Source organism: Schistocerca nitens, chromosome 3 (genome assembly GCF_023898315.1).
Source record: "Schistocerca nitens isolate TAMUIC-IGC-003100 chromosome 3, iqSchNite1.1, whole genome shotgun sequence".
Classification (NCBI taxonomy): domain Eukaryota; kingdom Metazoa; phylum Arthropoda; class Insecta; order Orthoptera; family Acrididae; genus Schistocerca; species Schistocerca nitens.
The window spans coordinates 370,499,059-370,526,567 of NC_064616.1; the positions used below are offsets into that span (position 1 = coordinate 370,499,059).

The window sequence follows — 27,509 nt, forward strand, 5'->3', positions numbered from 1 at the left end:
TTACCATACTGGGGCTCTGACGCACTTTCGACTTTCGCGGCGACCCATAATGACGCCATTCTTTGGATTGGCGTTTCAGTTCTGGCTCGTACGATGTGGCCAATGTCTCATCCAGTGTTACGATACGGTGTAAGAAAGCCTCTCCTTTGCGCTCATAGCGGTCCAAGTGCGTCTGAGCAGCGTCGTAACGCATCCATTTCTGCTTTTCCATCAAGTCATGCGGAACCCCTAATGATGCAGTTTTTCGCATGCCCTGGCGTTCCTACAGGATGTGAAGCGCAGTCGTATGCGCTAATCCGGTTTCGTGGGCGAGCTCACGAATCGTATGCCGTCAATCACTGTCCACTAACGCGGTAACAGCATGCACTTCTTCAGAGACGCTAGGACGACCTGCCCGATGCATGTCTGCCACAGTTTGCCGACATTTGTTGAAGGCTTTTACTCAACGTGCCACTGTTCTGTACGGCAATGCCGATTCCCCGCACGCCTCTTGAAGACCTTGATGACACTGTCGTGCTGTACCACCTCTGGCACATTCAATCTTCACCCAACTCCGTTGTTCCTGTCTCGAAAACATAGTAACACCGTTATGTTAGACAAGTGACTGTGTTTCCCTCGATTGTGCGCACGGTGACGTGGGACGGGCGAGTCCATTTGCTCGGAGGTAAGGTAGGTATGTCAACAACGTGTGCTATCAGCGACAATAGTAGATTCCATTGCATAGTGTCTCCACAGCAGTGTTGCCACTATTTAAGTTCCAACCTACGTAATTAAGTTTGTACAGAACCCTTAGAGCATGAATCATACACGCACTTGTCCGGTTTCTTTAAATATTTACGAATTGTAGGGCAATATCTGCGGAAAAGTTTAAATGTTAGTTGTAATTTTCTCGACAGTTACCGTATCTTTTTCATCTGCGCAATTTATTCTCCCTACTTCACATTTATTGAACTTTTTTTTATAATGTTTGCAAAGACAGATCGTTAGGACTTGACTTGATCGGTATATTTATCGATATACAACCGCACCACCGCTCTTACAGTTTGGCGATATTCGTCGTAAACGTAAACCGTATCAAATTATTTCGACTGTCTTGTGCATTGCGAAAGTCTGAATACCTTCACGAGCATGTTGCGTCGTCACTGTAACACTAGAGCATAGACTGATAGGCTTCGAGAGAACAGGTAAGCATACAAACCGTATCTGGGTTACATGTCTGCTATACATATGATACAGTAGGGCAGAAGTTTGTGGGATCTCTTCTCGTGACAGCGGGAGAGAAGTTGTTATTACTTGATCCAGTTTCACACAAATTATGTTGCTGAAGTCCTCTTAGAAGACTCTCTCCTCTACTAAACTAAAAAACTAAACTCCTCCCGAACAGACCATGAAGGCCCAAAGGTACCGACCGGCCGCCGTGTCATCCTCAGCCCACAGGCGTCACTGGATGCGGATATGGAGGGGCATGTGGTCAGCACACCGCTCTCCCGGCCGTATGTCAGTTTCCGAGACCGGAGCCACTACTTCTCAATCAAGTAGCTCCTCAGTTCGCCTCACAAGGGCTGAGTGCACCCCGCTTGCCAATAGCGCTCGACAGACCGGATGGTCACCCATCCAAGTGCTAGCCCAGCCCGACAGCGCTTAACTTCGGTGATCTGACGGGAACCGGTGTTACCACTGAGGCAAGGCCGTTGGCCTCTCGTCTACTACTTTCATATAAAAAACAAAGTCCGTGTCATAATAATTTGTCATAATAATTTACTCGATCTTGGTATACTTGGAGGGGCCTGTCGTAGCTGCCGCACCCTGTTTTAGAACAAACTGTATAACAGTGACACGTAGTTCTTAGATATTCGCTTGAACGGATGCTAAAACTCATTGTCATCATCAGCTATATTATAAAATTCATTTCAAACTGAGGAATAAATTATGTGATAAAAATCTAAAATTATGCACCTGACTTATGTTGTTTCATGACCTATTAAAGTGAATAACTGGGCCACAACGGGAAAATATTTCAATCTCATTCTTAGAAATCTGGGGACAAAGACAGACACTATACAAAATTTTAAAGTATGTTTCATTCATCTCGGAAAGTGTTTTGAGAGCTCGTGCCTTGCTAGCAAACTAATTGCATTTGTTCGAATGGTGAAGCTCTTATTCCTTTGTGCACTATCACATCACAGCCACCGCATTGCTAATGTCGTACGATACGTTACGAAGCTACAATATAATTAAGGCACTTAGAACTCATTTCTTTACAGCGCTCTGGATGGAATGAGGTACGCCACGGCTAAACTTCGTACACTCGTAGTAATCCGTGAGGACAGCAAAATATGTAAGCAGTAGCGCGTACTACTCAAGCGTTACTGAGAAAATCGCGAGATAATTTCGGTCGTCAGATATATATCTGTGCGCGGCCATTTTAACCATAAAGCGGCTGCAGCTGAGTGGTGTCGGCACGGTAGCTCAGCGTGTTCGGTCAGAGCGTCCGCTCTCCTTTTTTAATAAAAAAACTGAGCGAACGGATGTACGAAAAAACTGAACGGGTGTCATCGGAGGTCTGCCCTGAACAAATTCAGCGAACAACATAGAAAAAAATTTTTTTTTTTTTAAGTGTTGGCGTTCAAGCCGCTAGATCGCTGGATCGAGTTCCGTTCGTCAGTATTTTTTTATTTTCAACACAGTCATTTTCTTTACTGTTTACATTACAATTTATATAATGGGAAAAATACGTGTAATCGGATGGACTTTTATTAAATTATCATTGTTATTTGGCAGTCTACTAATTTTTATTATCACAAATAATATAATATTCACAACTATCGACTTGTAAACGACCAATCGCATAAAGTGATACTGAAAATGTATGCTTGTTCGTGTCTTCAAAACTGTTCGTATTTAATCGAAAGAGAACGAGAAATTGCTTCTTGGAAGACGCTATTAAAATAAACTCTATACTGCATAACCAATTATCAGCGCCGATTTTTAAGGAAATACTGCGTTATGCATGGTTTGCTTCCAAACTATCGTCTGAAAGAGAGGTTTTTGAAAATGTTTGGTTTTCCATGGAAAACGTCAAAAGACCTTGCGTATGCGCAAACATAGCATTTATTCAATGCAGCTGGTGCCGTTTAACATTTTGTTTTCCACGTTTTTACGAAAAATACCATTCTGCAACTTGTATTCGTAAAGTCGAAAGAGACGATTAATTGTACATCTTTCGAAAGCCGTCTGTGCCGGTCAAAACTTGGAGGTAACAAGTCGTTTCGGGCTCCTTCCAGGTATTAGGGATTTCTCAAATCACGGACAAGCATACATTTTCAGTATCACTTTATGCGTTTGGCCATTTACTAGTCGATAGTTATGAATATGACATTATTTGTGATAATAAAAATTTGTAGACTGTCAAATAAGATTGTAAATTTTATAAGTTCATCCGATTACACGTATTTTCCCCATTATATCAACTGTAATATAAATAATAAAGAAAATGACTGTGTTGAAAATAAAAAAAAAACCGACGAATGGAACTCGATCCAGCGATCCAGCGGCTTAAACGCCAACCACTTAAAAAAAAATTGTTCTATATTATCCGTTGAATTTATTCAGGGCGGACGTCCGATGATACCCATTCAGTTTATTCGGTGGTCCGTTCGCTCAAGTCTTTTATTAGAAAGGAAAGCTAACGCTCTGACGGAACACGCTTTTTTTTTTTCCATCTCATTTTGTTCGTTGCATCTGTTCAGGGCGGACACGTCGTAAGACATCCGTTTAAGTTCGTTGTTGATCGATTAACTCAATTTTTTTATTACAGAGGGTAGCTAACCCTCTGACCGAACACGCTGAGCTACCGTGCCAGCTATGTTGTCCTCACAGAGTACCACGAGTGTACCAAGTTTGCAGGAAATCCGCGTTCCAAACGTCGTGGCCTCCCCTTGTCAGTGACGCACGGCCGTCTGCCTTAGCAACACTCCGATGTAATCCAAAAAGGCAGCATATCTTTTTATTTGGTGTAAACTACGAGTTTATTTCCCTGTGTTTCCATATATTAATGTAACCATGTGAAGTATATAACTCTAGCCCTTGCCTTTACTGTACTTGGAGAGAATCTTGGATGATTTGTAAGTGTAATGAAAGGACTGTAACCCTCTGAAAGCAAATCGGGGCACTCGCGCGTTTCATCTGCTCCTCAGACCCAAGACTACAAAACAGAATCAATAAACTCTTACGACAGGCGAAATCTGAGGACACATCCATGGAAAGTAAAAGGAAGGGCCATTCCCGACGGAGGATCGAGTCCTCCCTCGGGCATGGATGTGTGTGTTGTTCTTAGCATAAGTTAGTTTAACTTAGTTTAAGTAGTGAGTAAGTCTAGGGACCAATGACCTATGCAGTTTGGTCCCTTAGGAATTCACACACATTTGAACATTTTGTAATAGGAAGGAGGACTATAGTAACATTCCGTCTACGACGAAGTCGTTTGAGACGAAGCACTTGTTCATATTGGACACAGAGGGAAAAGAAGACGGACATGTTTGTTTCAAATTAATCATCTTGAAGTTCGCGTTGAGGAATTTAAGCAATGGAGTCGGAATCCTGATTTATCACGTGTCAACAGGTACTCAAACTGCCCGGATAGCCACACGCGTTAGCACGCCGCTTCCGAGATTTGCGAAGGCGCGGCGGCCGCGGATCGAATCCGCTCGGTGTACCGATGAACCGGTCAGCCTGTATGCGGTGACTACACAATTTGCCACGTGCGAGTAGGTGGATGCCGGGCTGGTACCCTCGTCCCACCTCAGTTAGACGCTTCCCAAACATTTAGAGCCCGTTCGCACTCTTTCAAGAGGGCCCTCACTAGACACAGACAGCTTGTGTACATAAATTCCGCCCCGGGGGAGCGGTGGTGAGGGTGGTGACAGGACGGGCATCTGCTCACCCTCTGGACTAACATTGCAAAATCGTAACATGCAGACCCCGTGAAGATACGAGATGAAAGCTAGGAAAAAGAAGAAAGAAGTGACAAGAAGTACTAAATTCATCCCAAAAAATGATAACGCTCGGCCAAGCTGCTCGTCTCACGTCTTGTGGACAGCACGGTTTCAAGTGGGAGGGGAGCGAGGTGCAGGGGATCATGTGGGTCACGAAGCCTGCCTAAAAACATTTTAGTAAAAGCGTTTATATTTTTTCACAATTATATTAAGTTCCAATTTTATCATCTGACTTTAGCAGAATACGGTAGAATGAAAGACTAAAAGTCTCTAAAATGGCAAAAACATCCAGAAACTACAAGACAAAGAATAATTTTGAGTTACTTGTACGAGAACCTGCTCACGTAGCAGAGTTCACGGCGTAACCGCCTACAGTTGGCATTCCAGCCAGGAGAAGGCGCCCATGCTGTCAACAACAAATCTGGCATGGTTCAATATTCTGCAGGTACAATCGATAAACCACAGGACGTTGATTATGGCAAGGCATAATAGAAAAGACTAAGGAAACAATAACAAAAACACACATCCTGAAGGTTGAAATAAATAGCGTTCCACTCATTTACACTCTTCTGTAGCCATAGTCTGTGAGATCCTCCACATGTAAACACAGGTAAGAGGTTACGTTGCTCGATACGAAACACTCACAAATAGCAGGTCACAACACAAGAAAGGCAGAGGTGAATGAAGAAACCATTAATAAGTCACTTATATAGTAAATATTATCACAAAAACCGTTAAAATACGTATCTGAAACCTAAAAATATATAAAAACTTAGAGAGCGATCTCACATACAGTCACTCGCTTATGACGTCACACCAAAAATCAACGTATGAGCATGGCATGGCGTGGAAAAAACAATGTCGAATTGGTTCTTGCGGCATTCTTTGAAGCAGGCAGTCACACTGCTGGAGCCATCTTGCGCACCTAACCCTAGTTAAGAGCTGTCAGAACTTTACTTGTACTTCTTATGTATTGGGACAGAACACCGCAGCATTTGAAACCCAGATAAAGAGTGCAATAGAATTCATAGCTGCAAACAGAATGAATCGTGAGTGGGAGCCTGTATAAGACTCCATAGTATCCTGTGCCAATCACTTCCATGTAGTATCAGCTAATGAATACCCTACAGAACAGCTGCTGTGTGGTTGTAACCCACCAGAGTCCCACCATCACGGATCTGTAGAGTATGAAAGGAGACATCCTTCAACTATCAGGTCCTCCACATGCTATGCAAAAGTTGCCTAGATATCCGCCACACCCAAGTTCTCTAAGTCCCTCCAGACCTCAAACGCCATGCTCTCCGTCTCGCTTTCTGCATCCGATAACTTTCCCCCACAAGGGTCCTTTACCAACACATAAAAATTCCCATCTCACCTCACACACATTGAACACATCCAAATAACCTACACCATCCGCAAACTCAACTTCAGCAATGCTATTGTGTCCCTTCTCCTTTCCAGTCCTAGCGTGCTCCTGCATCTCTACCTCCACATCCGACCGACACTCCTCCTGCACACCCTCCACGTCCGCTCCCAAAGGAATTTCAACCTTCTCCTTCCCCTGGGCCTAGAACTTTGTTCCGACATATACCCGTCCTACGAATTCTGAATCCATCCCACCCTTTTCCCACCCACCCCCTCCCTCTTCCTCGTCTCCCAATAACACACCACCTCCTTGTCCCCTTCCCTGTCGTCCCTCGCCCCCTTTTCCGTTCAGATTTATAGATCCCATACCAGCTACCTTTCTCCCCATGTCCACCACAGCCCTCGTCCCCCAAACAACCCAATCAACCCCACCACAGCCACCCTTGCCTTCTCACTACTAGTCATGTCCTCATCACCACCTCTCTTTTCATCAACAATCTACCATCCTACGCCAGATCTTGTTCCAGTTTTGACAATGTACAATGTTCCGTTTTTAATGTTAGGTGTCTCTTCTGTGTTTTTCAAGCGTTTTTTCACGATTTTAGCGTTCAAGTGTTTTTCAAGTGTTTTTAACTGTACTGTACTGTAATTTTAATCACTGTTTATAAACTTTTCACTAAGTTAATGTTATTTCTTACATTCTCCCATCAAAATTATCTTTTAAAATAATTTTAGATTCATGGTAAATACACTCCTGGAAATTGAAATAAGAACACTGTGAATTCATTGTCCCAGGAAGGGGAAACTTTATTGACACATTCCTGGGGTCAGATACATCACATGATCACACTGACAGAACCACAGGCACATAGACACAGGCAACAGAGCATGCACAATGTCGGCACTAGTACAGTGTATATCCACCTTTCGCAGCAATGCAGGCTGCTATTCTCCCATGGAGACGATCGTAGAGATGCTGGATGTAGTCCTGTGGAACGGCTTGCCATGCCATTTCCACCTGGCGCCTCAGTTGGACCAGCGTTCGTGCTGGACGTGCAGACCGCGTGAGACGACGCTTCATCCAGTCCCAAACATGATCAATGGGGGACAGATCCGGAGATCTTGCTGGCCAGGGTAGTTGACTTACACCTTCTAGAGCACGTTGGGTGGCACGGGATACATGCGGACGTGCATTGTCCTGTTGGAACAGCAAGTTCCCTTGCCGGTCTAGGAATGGTAGAACGATGGGTTCGATGACGGTTTGGATGTACCGTGCACTATTCAGTGTCCCCTCGACGATCACCAGTGGTGTACGGCCAGTGTAGGAGATCGCTCCCCACACCATGATGCCGGGTGTTGGCCCTGTGTGCCTCGGTCGTATGCAGTCCTGATTGTGGCGCTCACCTGCACGGCGCCAAACACGCATACGACCATCATTGGCACCAAGGCAGAAGCGACTCTCATCGCTGAAGACGACACGTCTCCATTCGTCCCTCCATTCACGCCTGTCGCGACACCACTGGAGGCGGGCTGCACGATGTTGGGGCGTGAGCGGAAGACGGCCTAACGGTGTGCGGGACCGTAGCCCAGCTTCATGGAGACGGTTGCGAATGGTCCTCGCCGATACCCCAGGAGCAACAGTGTCCCTAATTTGCTGGGAAGTGGCGGTGCGGTCCCCTACGGCACTGCGTAGGATCCTACGGTCTTGGCGTGCATCCGTGCGTCGCTGCGGTCCGGTCCCAGGTCGACGGGCACGTGCACCTTCCGCCGACCACTGGCGACAACATCGATGTACTGTGGAGACCTCACGCCCCACGTGTTGAGCAATTCGGCGGTACGTCCACCCGGCCTCCCGCATGCCCACTATACGCCCTCGCTCAAAGTCCGTCAACTGCACATACGGTTCACGTCCACGCTGTCGCGGCATGCTACCAGTGTTAAAGACTGCGATGGAGCTCCGTATGCCACGGCAAACTGGCTGACACTGACGGCGGCGGTGCACAAATGCTGCGCAGCTAGCGCCATTCGACGGCCAACACCGCGGTTCCTGGTGTGTCCGCTGTGCCGTGCGTGTGATCATTGCTTGTACAGCCCTCTCGCAGTGTCCGGAGCAAGTATGGTGGGTCTGACACACCGGTGTCAATGTGTTCTTTTTTCCATTTCCAGGAGTGTATGTCGTATTAGAGAACAATGTCTGCTGGCTGAAGAGCGGTTTGATTGTACCACTACCACATGGGGCGAGGGGAAATGAAAATAACAATAAAAAATAAAAGCTATTAGGGAGGAAGACGAGGTCAATCGACCAATATTAAGGTATGTGGTTATTATTGGAAAACCTGGTAAGCTCCTTGTCAGAAACGAACGAAAAGTGCTTACACCGATTACAGAACCGTTTTACTCTGACATTATGCCAGTGAATATGTGCACTATGAGACACGATGTCAAGCAAATCCACCATTTCTCCTACATGTGAATTACAATGTGACGGCAAGAGAAATATTGGAAATCACTTCGGAGAAAAACAGAAACTGGAATTAGCTAACATTAAAATGGAAGAGGTGTCTACATTATTGAAACAGATACACACAGACGACTGTCACCTTTTGAATTTCGACATAAAGTAAGATTTTGCTGAAACTTTTAATGTAATGAAGATGAACCGTGAATTATTATTAGTGTATAACATCAATACGAGACTGCCTCTTATGTGAGAAGCATACCTCAAACAAAAAAATGGTATTACGATGTATGGTACTACAGCATTGCAGTGCGTCTGTGAGACATCATGATGTTACCGGTTTGCAGAGAGACGATGATTTCAACGTCTTAATACACAGTAACAGAGACGAGTGATTGCAGCAGCTATAGCAGTGAGGAAATGCTAAAAATTGCCGAAGAAACGTAATTATATTCCATAACCGAGTAGTGTATCGACACACGAGTACGTGTAGATGTTAGATAAGAAGGATTGAGAATCTACGAAAAATTCTTGCCACAACTATAATTGTCATCTTCTAGCGCTGAATAGCGACTAAACAATTTACATAATGGGTTTATTTAAAAAAATCCCAAACGAATTATGTGAGAGTAATGATGCAGTATGTTCCAATAATAATAACAGTAATAATAACTTCAAATAGCCCATTCCTGTGACATTGAGATTTATGTAATACCTTCTCTGTTTTAGAAGCGACGCGAAATGCGCTCTCCGCAATGCCAGTTGGTACCACGCTCGGCGACTGTATCAAGTAGCCAAACACACACACACTCCGACATAAACGCACGCACACCCCGCGGCCAACTCTGACAGTTGGAAGCTGTTACACATAGGAGACCTGTTAGTTTTCGTTCTAGAAAGCGCAAAATGGGGTCACTGCTTTTAACGTCATACATCAAATTAGCTGCACGGGCCAGCTACAGACGATCACCATAGGTAGGTCAAGATTTTGACACTTGTTAGAGTGCTCGGCATTGTCTTAGCCGGAAATGCAGTGCCCTATTTCTGTCTGCCTTCGCTACTGCAGAGGGAAACTTCCTAACGGTACGAACATATAGTCCGTAGTGAACCCGAAATCCACTCACAAAATTTCGTTAGGGAATTTTTCTGAGTATTTTTGTATAGGGGGCCTCTGGTCTAATGTATCTCTTCATACAGTAAAAACGTAATTATTATTTATTGAATTTGTTACCTAAGTCTTCTTTGTTTCTATGAAAGTAGCCTCATAACAGTGAAACAACCTGTATTATTCTATCACTACAATGTACAGCACAAGCAAGGAATAACGAAACAACAACCCTTCGACGTAACAGTAAACTTCTGTCACAGTGTGGTCAGTCTGTTCTGTTTACATCTACATCTCTACTCCGCAAGCCAACCTACGATGGGTGGCGGAGGTTACTTCGTGAACCACTGTCACTTCCCACCTTTCCTGTTCCAGTCGCGAATGGTTCGCCTGAAGAACCGTTGTTGGTGAGCCTCCGTGTGAGCTCAAGACTCTCTCCAAGTTTGCCATCATGACATTCTCGTGAGATGTACGTAGGGGGATGCAATATATTGGTTGAATCTTCTAGGAATGTACGCTCTCGCAAATTTAACAATAAATGGCGCCGTGACGCAGAACGCCTCCATTGGAGAGTCTGCCACCGGTGTTGGTTCATCATCTCTGTGACGCTGTCGTCCTTACTAATCGAACCTGTAATGCAACACGTTGGACTGCACTTCATGACGAACCTTCCAATGAATCTCAGTCTGGCATCTGCCTTTTCTACAGTTTGCTTTATCATGTCGTTGCACTTTAAATCGCTCTGTGAGCGTAACTCTAGGTATTTGTTGGAGGTGAATGCTTCCACTGACTGTTCTGCAGCCGTGTAATCATACAGTAACGACCCTTTCTGTCTTTTTCACGCAATATATTACATTTGTTTTGTGTTGAGGGTCAACTGTCAGTTAATGCATCAACGTGAATCCTCTGCAGGTGTTCCTGCATTTCGCTAGTTTTCTAGAGTTTCTTCTTTTCCGTATACAACAGAATTATCCGCGGACGTCTGTATACAACAGAATTCTCCGCGGAAAACCTTCAGGCATTACCCGCTTGGTCATTTATCTATACTGTGACATGTAATAATTCTACAGCACGTAATAAATGCATGATGTTATCTTTACAGATGTTGCTCAAAATGTCGATCGCCATGATCACAGAACAATCTACAAAGATGCAACATCGAATGCCTTGCACTCTCAAGTATTCCAGGAGTTTGGCGTGCTAGTGAAAGCCTAAGGCTGCTATTAATCTTGGTTTCTATATGTACCGGTAATACCATGACGACACACGCACACACACACACACACACACACACACACACACACACACACACTAAGTTTGAGACCATACTTCGTAATATTTACAACCACTTTTTTTGTATAAGTTTTGCTTCTTACATAGGAGGCGGTCTCGTATTGATGGTATACACTAATAATATTGCACCATTTATCCACGTTTTTTTAAAAAAAATCCCAGCAAAATCTTGCTTTAAGTCCAAATCTAAAAGATAATAGTAGTCTACACGTTTCTGTTCCAATAATGTACGTACTCTTTCTGTTCAACGTCGGCTACTTCCACTTTCTACTCTTTCTCCATAGTGATTTTGAATATTCCTTTTGCCGTCAAATTGTCATTCCCATGTAGGAGAAACGGTGGCTTTGCCTTGATACTGTTCCTCACAGTGCAGAATTTCACTAGCATAATGTCATCGCAGAACAATTTCGTAATGGGTCTAAGCACCCTTCATTTCTTACCATTTTTCAGTGTGTTTTATATTGCCAATGTCAGATTATTCAGGTTTCCAGTAGCAACCACATATCAAAGCACTGGGCGGTAGACTCTGTCTTCCTTTCTAAAAGCTACGGGATGCGTCGTGTTATACTGTACAGATCCATGCTGGAGAGACTTTGGTGGTTACAACCACACACCAGCCGTTCTGCAGGATATTCATTAACTGATATTGCGAGGTACCGGGGCTATCAGTGTATTTAACACTAAATTCTTCTAGAATCTTCATATATAAATGATGCTCTAAGCCCCTCCCCCCTCCCCTCTATTCTAACTCCGACTTTTGCTGTTGCACATGGATTAAAAAGAAACGCGAACTGACTGTAATCGACCCTGCAAGTGGAGTAGAAAAGAGTTTGACACCTGCAATAACTTAATTTGATAAATAAGTTAAATAAAGGAACGTTTCATTAACGTAGTGAGAAATGAAAGGGTTGCTCTACCGATTAACAGAATGAAAGTTCTGTCCAAAATAGCAACATGATTTATTATGACTAAAATCAAAATAATAAACAAAACAAATGAAACATTTACAATACATCAAATTGGCTCAAATTGGATACTCAAATAAATGCTGTGAAGGTGAGGTTGTCCCTAAACTAGATTGCGACATTTATGACGAAGTGGTATGTGGAGCCAATTCCTTGCAACTCAAATCTTAAGAGAAACACACAGCCAACCCAACATTAATTGCTGCTACAGTAGTGAGAGCTCAGACAATGAACACCCATGACAGAACAAAGTTAGAAAAAGACGAACAGGCGCACTCTGCTGAGCTCTGATTATCACCTAGGAAAATCCCTATCTGCCGGTGGTGCGGACATATGTTACCAAACTGTCTTCTTAACTGCCAGAACACGATCTGGCGTACCGGAGGCGATGGCTGGTTGCTTCGACGTCCCGTCGTGGTGATGATAATGTCGCGAGTATAGCCCGAAACAAATTATCCTGGTCTGGTTGTTCCCGACTAAAGACTTCATAGCAATACAAATGCGCCTCTGAGGGAGACAAAGAAGGCTACCCACACAATCACTGACGGTACAGTGATTGATTTTAACAAGCGAAGTCACACAGTAACTCCGATACAGTCACCTTTAGCCAAAACTGCTCAAGACAGACAACATAGTCCGCTTGTACGCAGAACGTTCAATTGACAACTGTACTCGGAAAGTTACGTTTAAGTCGAAACTTCTAAACTTCGTCAAACATTTACAATTAAATAAAAGTATATTAGACAGCCAACGGAAGGCAGGCTGTCCAGAGCAGCGAGAGCCGACTACCACAAGAGCACCCGTACAAACCGAACACAGAACATTCCCGCCCCCATGACAGTGGCCGTGGTTAAACGTTCCAATCAGCAACTCGAAAACTGGCGGAAAATTCCACTCTATTGCCAAAGCACTACCATTCCACCAATGGAGATTCTTGGCGCCAATTTCTGCGCCGATTTTGCTACGTCACGAAGCTATGCCCTGAGAAAGCCAATCACAGTTACGGTTTTGCAGAAAATGCGGGAATTTGCCCGCCAAGACTGCCTGGGTACACAAGTCATTCCCACGCCTCGCTGGTAGCCCGCCAGAAAGTGTTTTCGCTAAGTTATTGCGAAGTAACGGAACCTCTAGCCCAGCCACTCCTTCAGGCCCCTGCGGGCGTGTCTCCGCCGCTATTATGACAATGTCGGCGTCTGGAAAGCATTCACTCGACTCCCTCACACCCGGCGGCTTAACACTTTCAAGATCAGCACGGCCAGCCTGTCACCGGACCACCCGGGTGACGAGAGACGCTGCGTGGGAAGTCCGTGTGTGAAGGAATAGCAACTTTTCACCGCATGCAATTAGAGAGGAAAATCGAGTTACTCAGAGTAAGATATAAATATGAGAGGGGGCTTCTGCCACCTCTCAATATTACATGGAAGTCATTGGCACGGGATACTATGGAGACTTGCACAGGGTCCCATCAACATTTCATTGTGTTTCCAGCTATAAAATACTATTGCACTCTTTATTTGTTTTCAAATTGCTGTGGTGTTCTATCCCAGTACATATGAATGGCAAGTAAAGTCCTCCCATCACTTAACTAAGGTTGGGTGCGCGAGACGGCGCCAGTGGTGTGACTGCCTGCTTCGCAGAATGCTGTAAAAGCAATTCGACATTGCTGTTTACACGCCATACTGTGCTCACACGTTACAACTATACCAAGGACAAACAAAGAAAAGGTTGCTTACCGTGTGTAAATTTATATTTAATTTTGTACAAGAATAAACGTTTTTTCATGTTCTCTACCCTGATGAGAAGTTGAGTGGACCTGGGAGGCAGGCAGTTGATAGAATAGTAGAGCTCGTTTCTCTCCTACATGACGTCATCACTTCATACTGTCAGAGGATCTTACTTTGCTTATCACTACAGAGCAAATGAGTCCAATGGAGAAAACAGCTCATGGTTAATAAATATTTCAAGTACTTTGGGCACTAAATGACATATGGACATTGACGTGCCGTTGCACTAGTTTGTGTGTAGCATGTTAGATGTCGTAAAATCGTTAGTGTGTATATTACGGACAAAAATCAAATTAATTTGTTAGACTATTGTAACAAATACCCGAGCACTGAGCTGGAATGGAAAGACTTTGCTCGAAAGCAGTGGGAGACTCTTAATTTGCACACCATTGACGATGACGTCGACGAGAAGGGGGGCACGGAGGGCGGGGCGCGGGCACTTGTAGGTTGGGTGACGGAGAGGACTCTCCCCTCCCGCTACATAGTCTTGGAACGTGGTCGGATGCGATGACGCTAATGTCATGATTCCTGAAAAATCCTACTTTTTCTTGCTCACTGCCGGCCGAAGTGGCCGTGCGGTTAAAGGCGCTGCAGTCTGGAACCGCAAGACCGCTACGGTCGCAGGTTCGAATCCTGCCTCGGGCATGGATGTTTGTGATGTCCTTAGGTTAGTTAGGTTTAACTACACTCCTGGAAATGGAAAAAAGAACACATTGACACCGGTGTGTCAGACCCACCATACTTGCTCTGGACACTGCGAGAGGGCTGTACAAGCAATGATCACACGCACGGCACAGCGGACGCACCAGGACCCGCGGTGTTGGCCGTCGAATGGCGCTAGCTGCGCAGCATTTGTGGACCGCCGCCGTCAGTGTCAGCCAGTTTGCCGTGGCATACGGAGCTCCATCGCAGTCTTTAACACTGGTACCATGCCGCGACAGCGTGGACGTGAACCGTATGTGCAGTTGACGGACTTTGAGCGAGGGCGTATAGTGGGCATGCGGGAGGCCGGGTGGACGTACCGCCGAATTGCTCAACACGTGGGGCGTGAGGTCTCCACAGTACATCGATGTTGTCGCCAGTGGTCGGCGGAAGGTGCACGTGCCCGTCGACCTGGGACCGGACCGCAGCGACGCACGGATGCACGCCAAGACCGTAGGATCCTACGCAGTGCCGTAGGGGACCGCACCGCCACTTCCCAGCAAATTAGGGACACTGTTGCTCCTGGGGTATCGGCGAGGACCATTCGCATCCGTCTCCATGAAGCTGGGCTACGGTCCCGCACACCGTTAGGCCGTCTTCCGCTCACGCCCCAACATCGTGCAGCCCGCCTCCAGTGGTGTCGCGACAGGCGTGAATGGAGGGACGAATGGAGACGTGTCGTTTTCAGCGATGAGAGTCGCTTCTGCCTTGGTGCCAATGATGGTCGTATGCGTGTTTGGCGCCGTGCAGGTGAGCGCCACAATCAGGACTGCATACGACCGAGGCACATAGGGCCAACACCCGGCATCATGGTGTGGGGAGCGATCTCCTACACTGGCCGTACACCACTGGTGATCGTCGAGCGGACACTGAATAGTGCACGGTACATCAAAACCGTCATCGAACCCATCGTTCTACCATTCCTAGACCGGCAAGGGAACTTGCTGTTCCAACAGGACAATGCACGTCCGCATGTATCCCGTGCCACCCAACGTGCTCTAGAAGGTGTAAGTCAACTACCCTGGCCAGCAAGATCTCCGGATCTGTCCCCCATTGAGCATGTTTGGGACTGGATGAAGCGTCGTCTCACGCGGTCTGCACGTCCAGCACGAACGCTGGTCCAACTGAGGCGCCAGGTGGAAATGGCATGGCAAGCCGTTCCACAGGACTACATCCAGCATCTCTACGATCGTCTCCATGGGAGAATAGCAGCCTGCATTGCTGCGAAAGGTGGATATACACTGTACTAGTGCCGACATTATGCATGCTCTGTTGCCTGTGTCTATGTGCCTGTGGTTCTGTCAGTGTGATCATGTGATGTATCTGACCCCAGGAATGTGTCAATAAAGTTTCCCCTTCCTGGGACAATGAATTCACGGTGTTCTTATTTCAATTTCCAGGAGTGTAGTTCTAAGTTCTAGGGGACTAATAACCTCAGCAGTTGAGTCCCATAGTGCTCAGAGCCATTTGAACCATTCTTGCTCACTGGAGAGAGCCCCGATAGGTGTTACAAACATCTCCTTTATTAGCTTGCAAAAAACTGTTAGTTAAAATAAGGATAACAAGAAATTCTCTTCAGCGTGTCCAACTAAATGCAGTTTTGAGGTATAGGCTCCAATTAACTCTCGGGAGCCGTAACTAAAATGGGAAGAATTAGCACTCTAAGAACTGTTGCCTACTACGAAACCTAATTTCTCGGTGTAACGCACTCTTTTCCAATAGCATATCAATGATAGGTTAAGTGATGGACCGCAAGCAGTTGGCGCATGAGTCAGCCAAATATCGTCGACGGGAAACTATCTGCAGCAGTCCCTGGGTTGGCTTGAACAGTCAGGAAGAGACTTTCTGCCTCATACTCACTCGTGACTGGATGGAGCAGTGGTTTTTTAGTGTGGCCAGCATCCTCTTGCTGATGCCGGTGATGTGCTCGGTGGCTCGTGTCTCTCGGTGCGGCGCAGGGCTGTTTAGGTATGCACTTGATGCGCCCATGTAGCTGCTACGGACCGTGTAGGCGTTGCACATCGTACTGTCATGAGAGTTGCTGCTGGTGCCCCTGGTCACCATCGCAGTTCCCAGTATGGCCCTCGCAAAACTCACGTACATAGCAGTACGTGCAGACGTGTGAACTACAGCCAATTCTTGCTCCCACGAAAACGCGAACGTACCACATGTGCTACACGTGCGACTACACCAGTGTTTGGCTAGAGGTGTGGGGGCGTTTCAGGCTGACAACACATGCATATTGCTCGCCACTGGCTGCCGAGTGGGGGAACTTCATGCTGACAACACGAATGCAAACAGCATGCCAATAGCTACCGAGTACGTGGGGAGGGGGGGTGTGGGGTTTGGCTATCCCCTTCTCCTAGATGGCCTTGGCAAGTGGCCGTATGCGGTTCCCAGAATAGCGTTTGAGGTAAGGAAGTGATGATGCTGATATGACATATGCAGTTTCTAAGCTGTAATATGACACCGCAGATAAGAAACCGCTGATGCTGATGTCAGCTCGTTCTCCACTGGTACTGGCAGTGCCTTTATGCAGGCAGTTCATAGAGACATATACGATGTGTACACAAGTGTTGTACTATTGAAAAATGGCATCAAGATACTGTTGCATCAGATGTAACTCATGAGGTCACAGGGTGCCTGTGACACATTGTTGTGCCATCAGTGTTACCTCAATCGGTACCAGCCTCGACCTGAAGTCAAATCCAATGACCCACCACACCATGAGGCCAGCAGTAACACAACTCTGCCTCTCTAAGACATTGAAAGAATGAAACCACTTGCCATCTGGGATAGTGCAGAACCGCGATTCATTGCTGAATACTATGTGACGCCATTCATCAGCATTCCATGTTTTCCATTTGCAACTGGCTGAATATGAACCTCGATTTAACTTATCGGTTTAACGCTTAATTCCGTCTGGACTTTGTAGTAACCATAACGCTTTCCTTGTGTTCAGAAACGCAATTTAAAAAAATCGCGCAATGGTTAAAAGAGAAACGTCCTCCTAAGCGAACCATGGGTGCTGGTGTTGCATATATTATTCACTGACAGGGACAAGGATTTCTAGCTACAGAATAGACACAGTAAGCCCAGATTTTCCCAGTTTATTTGCCCGTATAAGCAGAAAACTGAGAAACGAAATACAAAGGATATTTACATAAAAAGAAATAAAAGCTATTAATAAACATACAAAAAATGACTTTGATTATACATTAAATATTTGTGAGTGGGCCGCTGGGAGTTGTAAAACAAAATGAAAATTATCATCTCCAAGGATCTCACTCAGATTTGCATACAGCGTGGGTATAGAAACTCTTTCAGGGATCATGTTATATGTAGGAGGTGTCCATCAGCTCTGCAAGACGTTAACGGAGCACACTTGCCACTGTATGAACTACAGGGTGTTTCAAAAATGACCGGTCTATTTGAAACGGCAATACAAACTAAACGAGCAGCGATAGAAATACACCGTTTGTTGCAATATGCTTGGGACAACAGTACATTTTCAGGCAGACAAACTTTCGAAATTACAGTAGTTAAAATTGTCAACAACAGATGGCGCTGCGGTCTGGGAAACTCTATAGTACGATATTTTCCACATATCCACCATGCGTAGCAATAATATGGCGTAGTCTCTGAATGAAATTACCCGAAACCTTTGACAACGTGTCTGGCGGAATGGCTTCACATGCAGATGAGATGTACTGCTTCAGCTGTTCAATTGTTTCTGGATTCTGGCGGTACACCTGGTCTTTCAAGTGTCCCCACAGAAAGAAGTCACAGGGGTTCATGTCTGGCGAATAGAGAGGCCAATCCACGCCGCCTCCTGTATGTTTCGGATAGCCCAAAGCAATCACACGATCATCGAAATATTCATTCAGGAAATTAAAGACGTTGGCCGTGCGATGTGGCCGGGCACCATCTTGCATAAACCACGAGGTGTTCGCAGTGTCGTCTAAGGCAGTTTGTACCGCCACAAATTCACGAAGAATGTCCAGATAGCGTGATGCAGTAATCGTTTCGGATCTGAAAAATGGGCCAATGATTCCTTTGGAAGAAATGGCGGCCCAGACCAGTACTTTTTGAGGATGCAGGGACGATGGGACTGCAACATGGGGCTTTTCGGTTCCCCATATGCGCCAGTTCTGTTTATTGACGAAGCCGTCCAGGTAAAAATAAGCTTCGTCAGTAAACCAAATGCTGCCCACATGCATATCGCCATCATCAATCCTGTGCACTATATCGTTAGCGAATGTCTCTCGTGCAGCAATGGTAGCGGCGCTGAGGGGTTGCCGCGTTTGAATTTTGTATGGATAGAGGTGTAAACTCTGGCGCATGAGACGATACGTGGACGTTGGCGTCATTTGGACCGCAGCTGCAACACGGCGAACGGAAACCCGAGGCCGCTGTTGGATCACCTGCTGCACTAGCTGCGCGTTGCCCTCTGTGGTTGCCGTACGCGGTCGCCCTACCTTTCCAGCACGTTCATCCGTCACGTTCCCTGTCCGTTGAAATTTTTCAAACAGATCCTTTATTGTATCGCTTTTCGGTCCTTTGGTTACATTAAACCTCCGTTGAAAACTTCGTCTTGTTGCAACAACACTGTGTTCTAGGCGGTGGAATTCCAACACCAGAAAAATCCTCTGTTCTAAGGAATAAACCATGTTGTCCACAGCACACTTGCACGTTGTGAACAGCACACCCTTACAGCAGAAAGTCGACGTACAGAATGGCGCACCCACAGACTGCGTTGTCGTCCATATCTTTCACATCGCTTGCAGCGCCATCTGTTGTTGAAAATTGTAACTACTGTAATTTCGAAAGTTTGTCCGCCTGAAAATGTACTGTTGTCCCAAGCATATTGCAACAAACGGTGTATATCTATCGCTGCTCGTTTAGTTTTTATTGCCGTTTCCAATATACCGGTCATTTTTGAAACACCCTGTACAATCTTGCGGAAATGTGTGGATGCGATTTGCTAAGATGACGTCCACTCGCGAATCAGAAAAAAGAAATAACAGAGTCATGAGCGCTTACCAGATGAAAAGTCGGGTGTCTGCGTCCGTCGGAATCTGAACCAGTATGTCGAAAACCTTCGCCTCTCCACTCTCCATAGCGTACCCGTGGAGAACAACCGCGCCTACACTTGTTTCAGCTAATCAAAATACGTACCCAGTTGCCACCCAATGAGATGAGCAGTGAGCGACACTCCGAAATCCCCTCCTAAGAGAATTTTGAGAACAGCCGACTAGACGTTCCCACCCAAGAATGGGAAGCTTGCTTCTGGGACGTCAGTCCGTCCGGCGCGTTCCTTTAGTCAGGAACTTGGAATTGGCAAGCAACCGACAGTTAGCTTCTTCAAAACAAGTGGAACGTGTCACTCTTCAGCCTGGCGGAAAACTGCCGCCTCCCCCATGTGGAGAGCAGTGACTGGCCTTAGAAGTTCCTCCCCGAGATAGAAGTGTAACTGAAGGGGTGCTTTCGTAGGACAACAAAACGGCCGCCCGCTGGTCCCACCTTCGTTGGATTGCATGCACGACGTCAGCCAGGGTGACAGATCAACGTTTCTTATGAATTTTTCTCCCCAGAGAATTTAAACTATAAAGCGGTGACGTACTGACTACAGTAAAGATTAAAATTGCTCATTTATTGCCCCTACAGAGGAATCCATCGAATACATGAAATGTATTTGCAGTTGTGAATACAAACAACCATCATCTATATAAGGGATGACGACAATGAAAATTTGTGCCAGAGCGGGACTTAAACCCGGATTTTCCTCTTTACGCGAACGGTCGCCTTAACGATTCGGATATGCGAGCACGTCTCACGGCCATACCGAAACCAGAGTTTAACATACGGGTCACGAAACTACCAGAGATTTTCTGCAACCTCGCTACTGCAGCGCTGCCAAGCGGCTGGTCTGTATAAACATAACATATTGCGCAGTTCCTTGATACTGCGAAAAGGAGGGCTATTGAGGGGAGAAGTACATTCAAATTGCAATCGTATTTCGGAGCTTATTGTGACGCTACAAATTGTAGCACCAATCAAAAATATAACAGGAAATATACCTTTTAAGATTTCCAAAGGATGCTGAGAGGTAAGTTAATAATTTTACGAATAACAAATGCTCTTTTTAGGATGGTTAGTCTTACTTTCGAGCATGCGAGAAAATGTTTAACATTTCCATTCACTAGCAGTGTCTTCAGAACTTCGGTTGTTAATGAGAATCGCAAAATCTTAGTCACCGTTTCATGATGTTACTACTGTATAAAAATGTCTGGACGTTTGCCGATTGCAGGTGAACAATCGACAACTTTGTCAATAGGACCTACTTCAATTTCACAAAAACGGATAGGCCTACACACAGGTATATTTTTGTGGTCACCTACGAGACTGAGTAAGGAAACGCGTAATTGCAAGTAGTTACTATGGTCGTGTATAAACATCCAATAAACTGTCAAATTACCATATCATAAGAAGTTCATGGAGGCAAGGAAACGTTCTGGACCGTAGTAGGCTACTTTTTTTTGAGTCATCAGTTTTCTGCCTGGTTTGATGCGACCCACCAACAATTCCACTCCTGTGCCAACCGCCGCGCGGGGTAGCCGCGCGGTCTGAGGCGCCTTGTCACGGTCCGTGCGGCTATCCCCGTCGGAGTTTCGAGTCCTCCCTCGGGCATGGGTGTGTGTGTTGTCCATAGTGTAATTCAGTTTAAGTTAGATTGAGAAGTGTGTGGGCTTAGGATCCGATGACCTCTGCAGTTTGGTCCCATAAGACCGTATCACAAATTTCCGTCCGTCCCTGGTAGCTGAGTGGTCAGCGTGACAGACTGACAATCCTAAGGACCCGGGTTCGATTCCCGGCTAGGTCGGAGATTTTCTCCGCTCAGGGACTGGTTGTTGTGTTGTCCTAATCATCATCATTTCATCCCCATCGACGCGCAGGTCGCCTAAGTGGCGCCAACTCGAAAGACCTGCACCAGGCGATTGGTCTAGCCGACGGGAGGCCCTAGCCACACGACATTTCATTTCACCACAAATTTCCATCCTGTGCCAACCTCTTCTTCTAATAGTAGCACTTGCAACCTACGTCTTCAATTATTTGCTGGGCGTATTCCAATCTCTGTCTTCCTCTACAGTTTTTCTCCTCGACAGCTCCTTCTATTACCATGGAAGTCATTCCCTGATGTCTTAACAGATGTCCTATCATCCTGTCCCTTCTTCTTGTCAGTGCTTTCCACATAGTCATTTCCTCTCCATTCTGTGCAAAACCTCCACCTTCCCCAATCCACTTAATTTTCAACATTCTTGGTTATTTAGCTCCCTAGACAGTAGAATTCCTTAACTTCATCTACTGCGTGACCTTTAATCCTGATGTTAACTTTCTCGCTGTTCTCATTTCTGCTACTTCTCATTACTTTCGTCTTTCTTCGATTTACTCCCAATCTATATTCTGTACTCATTAGACTATTCATTCCACTCAGCAGATCATGTAATTCTTCTCCACTTTCACTCAGGATAGCAATGTCGTCAGCGAATCATATGATTAATATCCTTTCACCGTGAATTTTAATCCCACTAATGAACCTTACTTTTATTTCCATCATTGCTTCTTCGGTGTACAGATTGAACAGTAGGGGCGAAAGACTACATCCCTGTCTTACACCCTTTTTAGTCCGAGCACTTCGTTCTTGGTCGTCCATTTTTATTATACCCTTTTGGCTCTTGTACATATTGTATATCACCCATCTCTCCCTACAGCTTACCCCTATTTGTCACAGAATTTCGAACATTTTGTGCCATTTTACATTGTCGAATGCTTTTTCCAGATCGACAAATCCTATGAATGTGACTTGATTTTTCTTTAGTCTTGCCTTCTATTATCAACCGCAACGACAGAATTGGCTCTCTGGTGCATTTACCTTTCCTAAAGCCAAACTGATCGTCGTCTAACGCATCCTCATTACATTATGTAGGTGTAAACGGAGAGATAATTATAATTTTTTACGGATGGTGTGAAAGTATTTTGTGGTCCAATATACATGTGTTATGTTCTTCTTTCATAGAGAAATCGTTTATTTTCACTCTCCAGGAGCAAGAAGTGTATTATAAATACCAGAAGGACGACGTTATGAAGAAGGATACACAGTATTTCTACAATAATATTAGGATTATGCTCTCCATTTTGAGGCATGCCAGTTCATAAAAGCAGACAAGAAGAAATTAATGCGGACTGCAGTGCCAACATTGTTTGGTGTTCCACACCAACCCCTGCTATTTCACTCAAATTCCCGAACGGATGTACTGTGCCAGTGCAGCAAAAGCAAAAAGGCATGCTTTGTCGATGTCACTGATGGAGGTGAACTGAGTGCATCAGTGAGTGCCCTGAATACAGACTCCATTACAGAGGCTGCACTATTGGTTGAAAGAGAATGTGAAGCATTTTTCTCAAAGTGAAAAACTTGTAAATCTGTGTAGGGACGAAGTGACGTTAATGTCAAATTTTCAAAACATGTCCTAGCTGCAGTTTAAGATACGCATGAAATAAGAAGAAAGCTCCACAGGTGGACTAAATGTTGTATCTGGGAAAGAGATTCTTGAAGAGATAAATACAGTTTGATACCACGGAAGCAGGAAAGATAAACGTGATATGTACACGCAAGGCACACAAACAACGACAAGGTGAAAAGAGCGTTTATAAGGAGAAGTAGGATCTAACCTCTAAGAATGAAAAATCATGTCTAGTTTTGAATGTATTAAAATGAGCCAGAAATATGGTAAAAAGCTAGTGAAACAAGCTAAAATCGACACAAAGCATCAAAAATGACGAGCCAAGCACACGGATACAATCACAATCAGTTCTTTTTTAACTTAAACACATCCGGTTATAATTCATTTTTCAGGTTAAACGATTTTACGTTACAATTACGATTATGCTACCGTGAACCAGAACCAAACGTATTACACCGCACTGATGTTTTGTTGTTATAGACTGACATTAACAAGGTATGGGATATTACTTTAATTACAATTTCCTATTAGTATTGGAAAATTCACCACCATATTTAGTGACTGGGAAATGAGGAAGGAACAGCATTGGAAATAGCAAATTCTACGTTTGCTTCAGGCACTCTTGCGTTACTACAGGCTAGCCGTTTGGAGCGCAAGCATCGCATAAGCTGTTACAAGGTTGACTTTTTACCCTACAGGATTTCACGACTGTTTATCTTAGACTGCGCCCAAATTTCCACATGTCGCCGTTCCTGCATCCCAACACGTACTCGCACACGCACTACGCAATTCCCGTACAGGAGAGGACATTTTAATTGAAAGTTGCCCGGTATCGGCGGATAAATACGGTACCGTAGTGCCCGCGTTGTTAACAAGAACGATGCAATGTTCCTTCGGACACGCATGCACGCATCCTGAACAAGTTCCTAACGCAGCGGGAAGACCCTTCTCGGTATCCGATTAGGTAGGTTAAAGTTTTATTCTCACGTGGTGTTATTTGCATAGTTTTATTTATGTTTCATTTTGCAACAATGTTGGTATTATTATTCTAAAGAGCGTGCTGTCTCCAAACTCGACTGCCTTGCGAAAATGCTGGCAGGAGTCAATGAAATGACCGTTCATAGAAACACGTGGTTAGTTAATGTGGCGCCTTTATTCTTTCAGCAGATCGAGGACTACATTTTACGCTGTATTAATACTAATAATAACAAGAAGAAGAATAATACATGACATAACAAAATTACGAGGGACTGCTGTAGGCTAGAGCAGGCTTTGCGCATGCGCAAGGTAAGGACAAAACACAGTAGCATTTGTCACTCGGCGCCACAGCAGCCGTGCGGGAAACAGGTTCTGCGCATGCGCAAGGTGAGGTGCGGATGGCTGGCTACAGAGGTCTCGTGTGCGTTAACCTCATAAACATGGAAGTCACGGACGCTACAGTTTTGTGTTTTATGCGCTAGGAGCACTGCCGTCGACGGACGCTACAGTTTTGAGTTTATACACTAGGAGCACTGCTATCGCGTCACGTGACGAGGCGGCCCGGGAGTTCAAGGTCTAGCGCGCACGGGTGACTGTCACCGTGACTGTTTCGTCCCTCTTGTCCAGTCTGTGGATATATACCTAGAAGTGCGCGTGTTACGACGTGACAACGGGGCGACACTCTTGTCCGCCGACCTATGAACAAGCATGTGACAAAACTGTTACCGCGTTGCTACGTTTTTATTGCTGTGCGAGCACGAGTGACAAAATTGTCACTCTACACGCATTCTCCGCTTCCATTTTGTCTGCCGACTAACAACAAAGTGACACGCAATCATGGTATCAACGACTTCACACAACGTGACTGTGGACGAAGACAATACTGATAATGATATTCTTATAGAAGAAGTGGAAAAAAGACAAGCATTTTTCGACAAAAAAAACAGATTATTCAGACATAAATCTGAAACTCGAAGGATTTTTAAGTGCTTGATACAACTTATTTAGAGCTAGGATGGGCAATTTCATGTTCTTATTTTTGTATGTTAATGCAGGTAAAATGGGTAATAATTCATGAAAATTTGCAACACTCATTCGTCATTCATCAAAACTTGCTACACTCATTAGAAAATATTGAAAAAAATTCTTTTGATTTTGTCGAAGTTTATGAAACATTGTGTAAAACTTTTCACTTATTAGCCCACTACTCTTTTTTATGATATTGTCTTTTACGTCCATGAGTTCGTAAATAATGACCGTCTCCACAAAACCCATATCGACTAATGACGCTTGGATTTCAAAAACGAGTTTAGTGACTGTCAGCCTTTGTGGGCGCACTCCACTTTTATGGCGTGACTGGCAGTGACAAACTTTCTTGCCACGGTGAAAAAAATCACCCATGCGCGCTAGCCCTAAGTTATTACGTGAATTAGGCCCGCGGATTACCAAAGGTTCCCTATGGCTGACTTAGGTCATGCAACAAACCTGCTAAAGAAACTGCCTTTGCTACGCTCGTCTGTTCTCTTCTGGAGTATTGCTGCGCGATGAGATCCTTACTAGATACAGGGTAACAATTATTGAACTATATGAAATAAAATCGTCATAACTTCTGAACGGTTTGCGTTAGGACGTTCAAACTACACGGTTGTCCTCGGGGCGTGGTGGGAATTAGTATGCGCATACGCAAGCATCTTGTTGTTGTCGGCCATTTGCACGTGAAAATGTCACGGTACAGTGTGCAGCAGCGTATAGCGCTTGTGAAGGCCTACTATGAGAGCAATTGCAGCCCAACTGTGGCTCAGAGGAAGTTTGTGATTGAGTTCAAGCTGAAGATAACCGCTCCCAGTGTGCTAACAATCAAGAATTTGATTCGCAAGTTTGAGAGAACAGGTAGTGTTCGTGATGACAGTGTTGGCAATGTCAGTCGTCGACAAAGGGTGAAAACGTCTGAAAACATCGAGAAGACACACACTGCTGTGTTTCAAAGCAGTAGCAGGAAATCGATCAGACGAGCTGCACAACAGGTCGAAATCAACCAGGAGACACTGCAACATACTGTTGTTGAAGACCTGCATCTCTTCCCATACAAAATTCAAACGCATTAGCCCTTAAGCCCCGGGACTATGGAACAGCGGCTGTGTTTCGCCAACACTATTGCCCACAGAATTGATGAACAGGGCTTTGATAGGTATATGGCTTGGTTTAGCGACTAAGCCCACTTTGATTTGGATGGGTTTGTCAATAAGCAAAATTGGCGCATTTGGGGGACTGAGAATCCGCATTTCGACTAAGAAGTCTCTTCACCCTCAACGACTGACTGTGTGGTGCCCAATGTCCAGTCCCAGAACAATCAGTGTGATACTTCTTGATAGCACGGTGACTATCGAACGGTACGTGAAGATTTTGGAAGATGATTTCGTCGGCGTTATCCAAAGTGACCCTGACTTTGACAAGCTGTGGTTCATGCAAGACAGAGCTCGACCCCATTGAAGCAGGAGAGAGTTTGTTGGGGAGCACTTTGGGGACCGCATTCTGCCTCTGGGGTACCCAGAGGCCACTGTCATGGGCCTCGATTGGCCGCCGTATTCTCCGGATCTGAACACATGCGACTCCTTTTTGTGGGGCAATATTAAAGACAATGTGTACAGCAATAACATCAAAACCATTGCTCAGCTGAAAACACTCATTCAGCTCATCGACAGCATCGATGTTCCGACACTTCAGTGGGTCATGCAGAATTTCGCTATTCTTCTGCGCCACATCATCACCAATGGTGGCAGGCACGTCGAACATGTCATAAACTAAATCTGAATCTCTGTAGTGATGTTTACATGTTGAACAATGTGTGTGCACGCCATAGTTTGTAACTAATTTACGTTTGCTGTTTTTTTTCGTATACCTGCAGTTCAATAATTGTCGCCCTGTAGGATTGACAGTGGATATCGAAAAAGTTCAGAGAAGGGCAGCTCACTTTGTATTATCATAAAGTAGGGGAAATAGTGCGACGGGCATGATAAGCTAGCAGGGGCGACAACCATTAAAACAACGTCGATTTTCATTGCGGCGAGATTTTTTTTTACGAAATTTCAGTCACCAACCTTCTTCAAATGGTTCAAATGGCTCTGAGCACTATGGGGCTTAACTTCTGAGGTCATCAGTGCCCTAGAACTTAGAACTACTTAAACCTAACTAACCTAAGGACATCACACACATCCATGCCCGAGGCAGGATTCGGACCTGCGACCGTAGCGGTCGCACGGTTCCAGACTGCAGCGCCTAGAACCGCTCGGCCACTGCGGCCGGCCCATCCTTCTTCTCCGAATGCCAAAAGTTAGGAAGTTGG

The 27,509-nt window shown here is 45.2% G+C and overlaps 1 protein-coding gene and 1 pseudogene across 1 annotated transcript in view; one reads left to right on the forward strand and one right to left on the reverse strand.

Annotated features, from left to right (window-relative positions):
* LOC126249235 (uncharacterized) overlaps positions 1 to 27,509 on the forward strand; it is a 492,645-nt gene that overhangs the window by 323,425 nt on the left and 141,711 nt on the right. The gene's annotated exons all lie outside the window — the stretch shown is intronic.
* On the reverse strand, positions 1,579 to 1,696 carry LOC126250096 (5S ribosomal RNA; annotated as a pseudogene).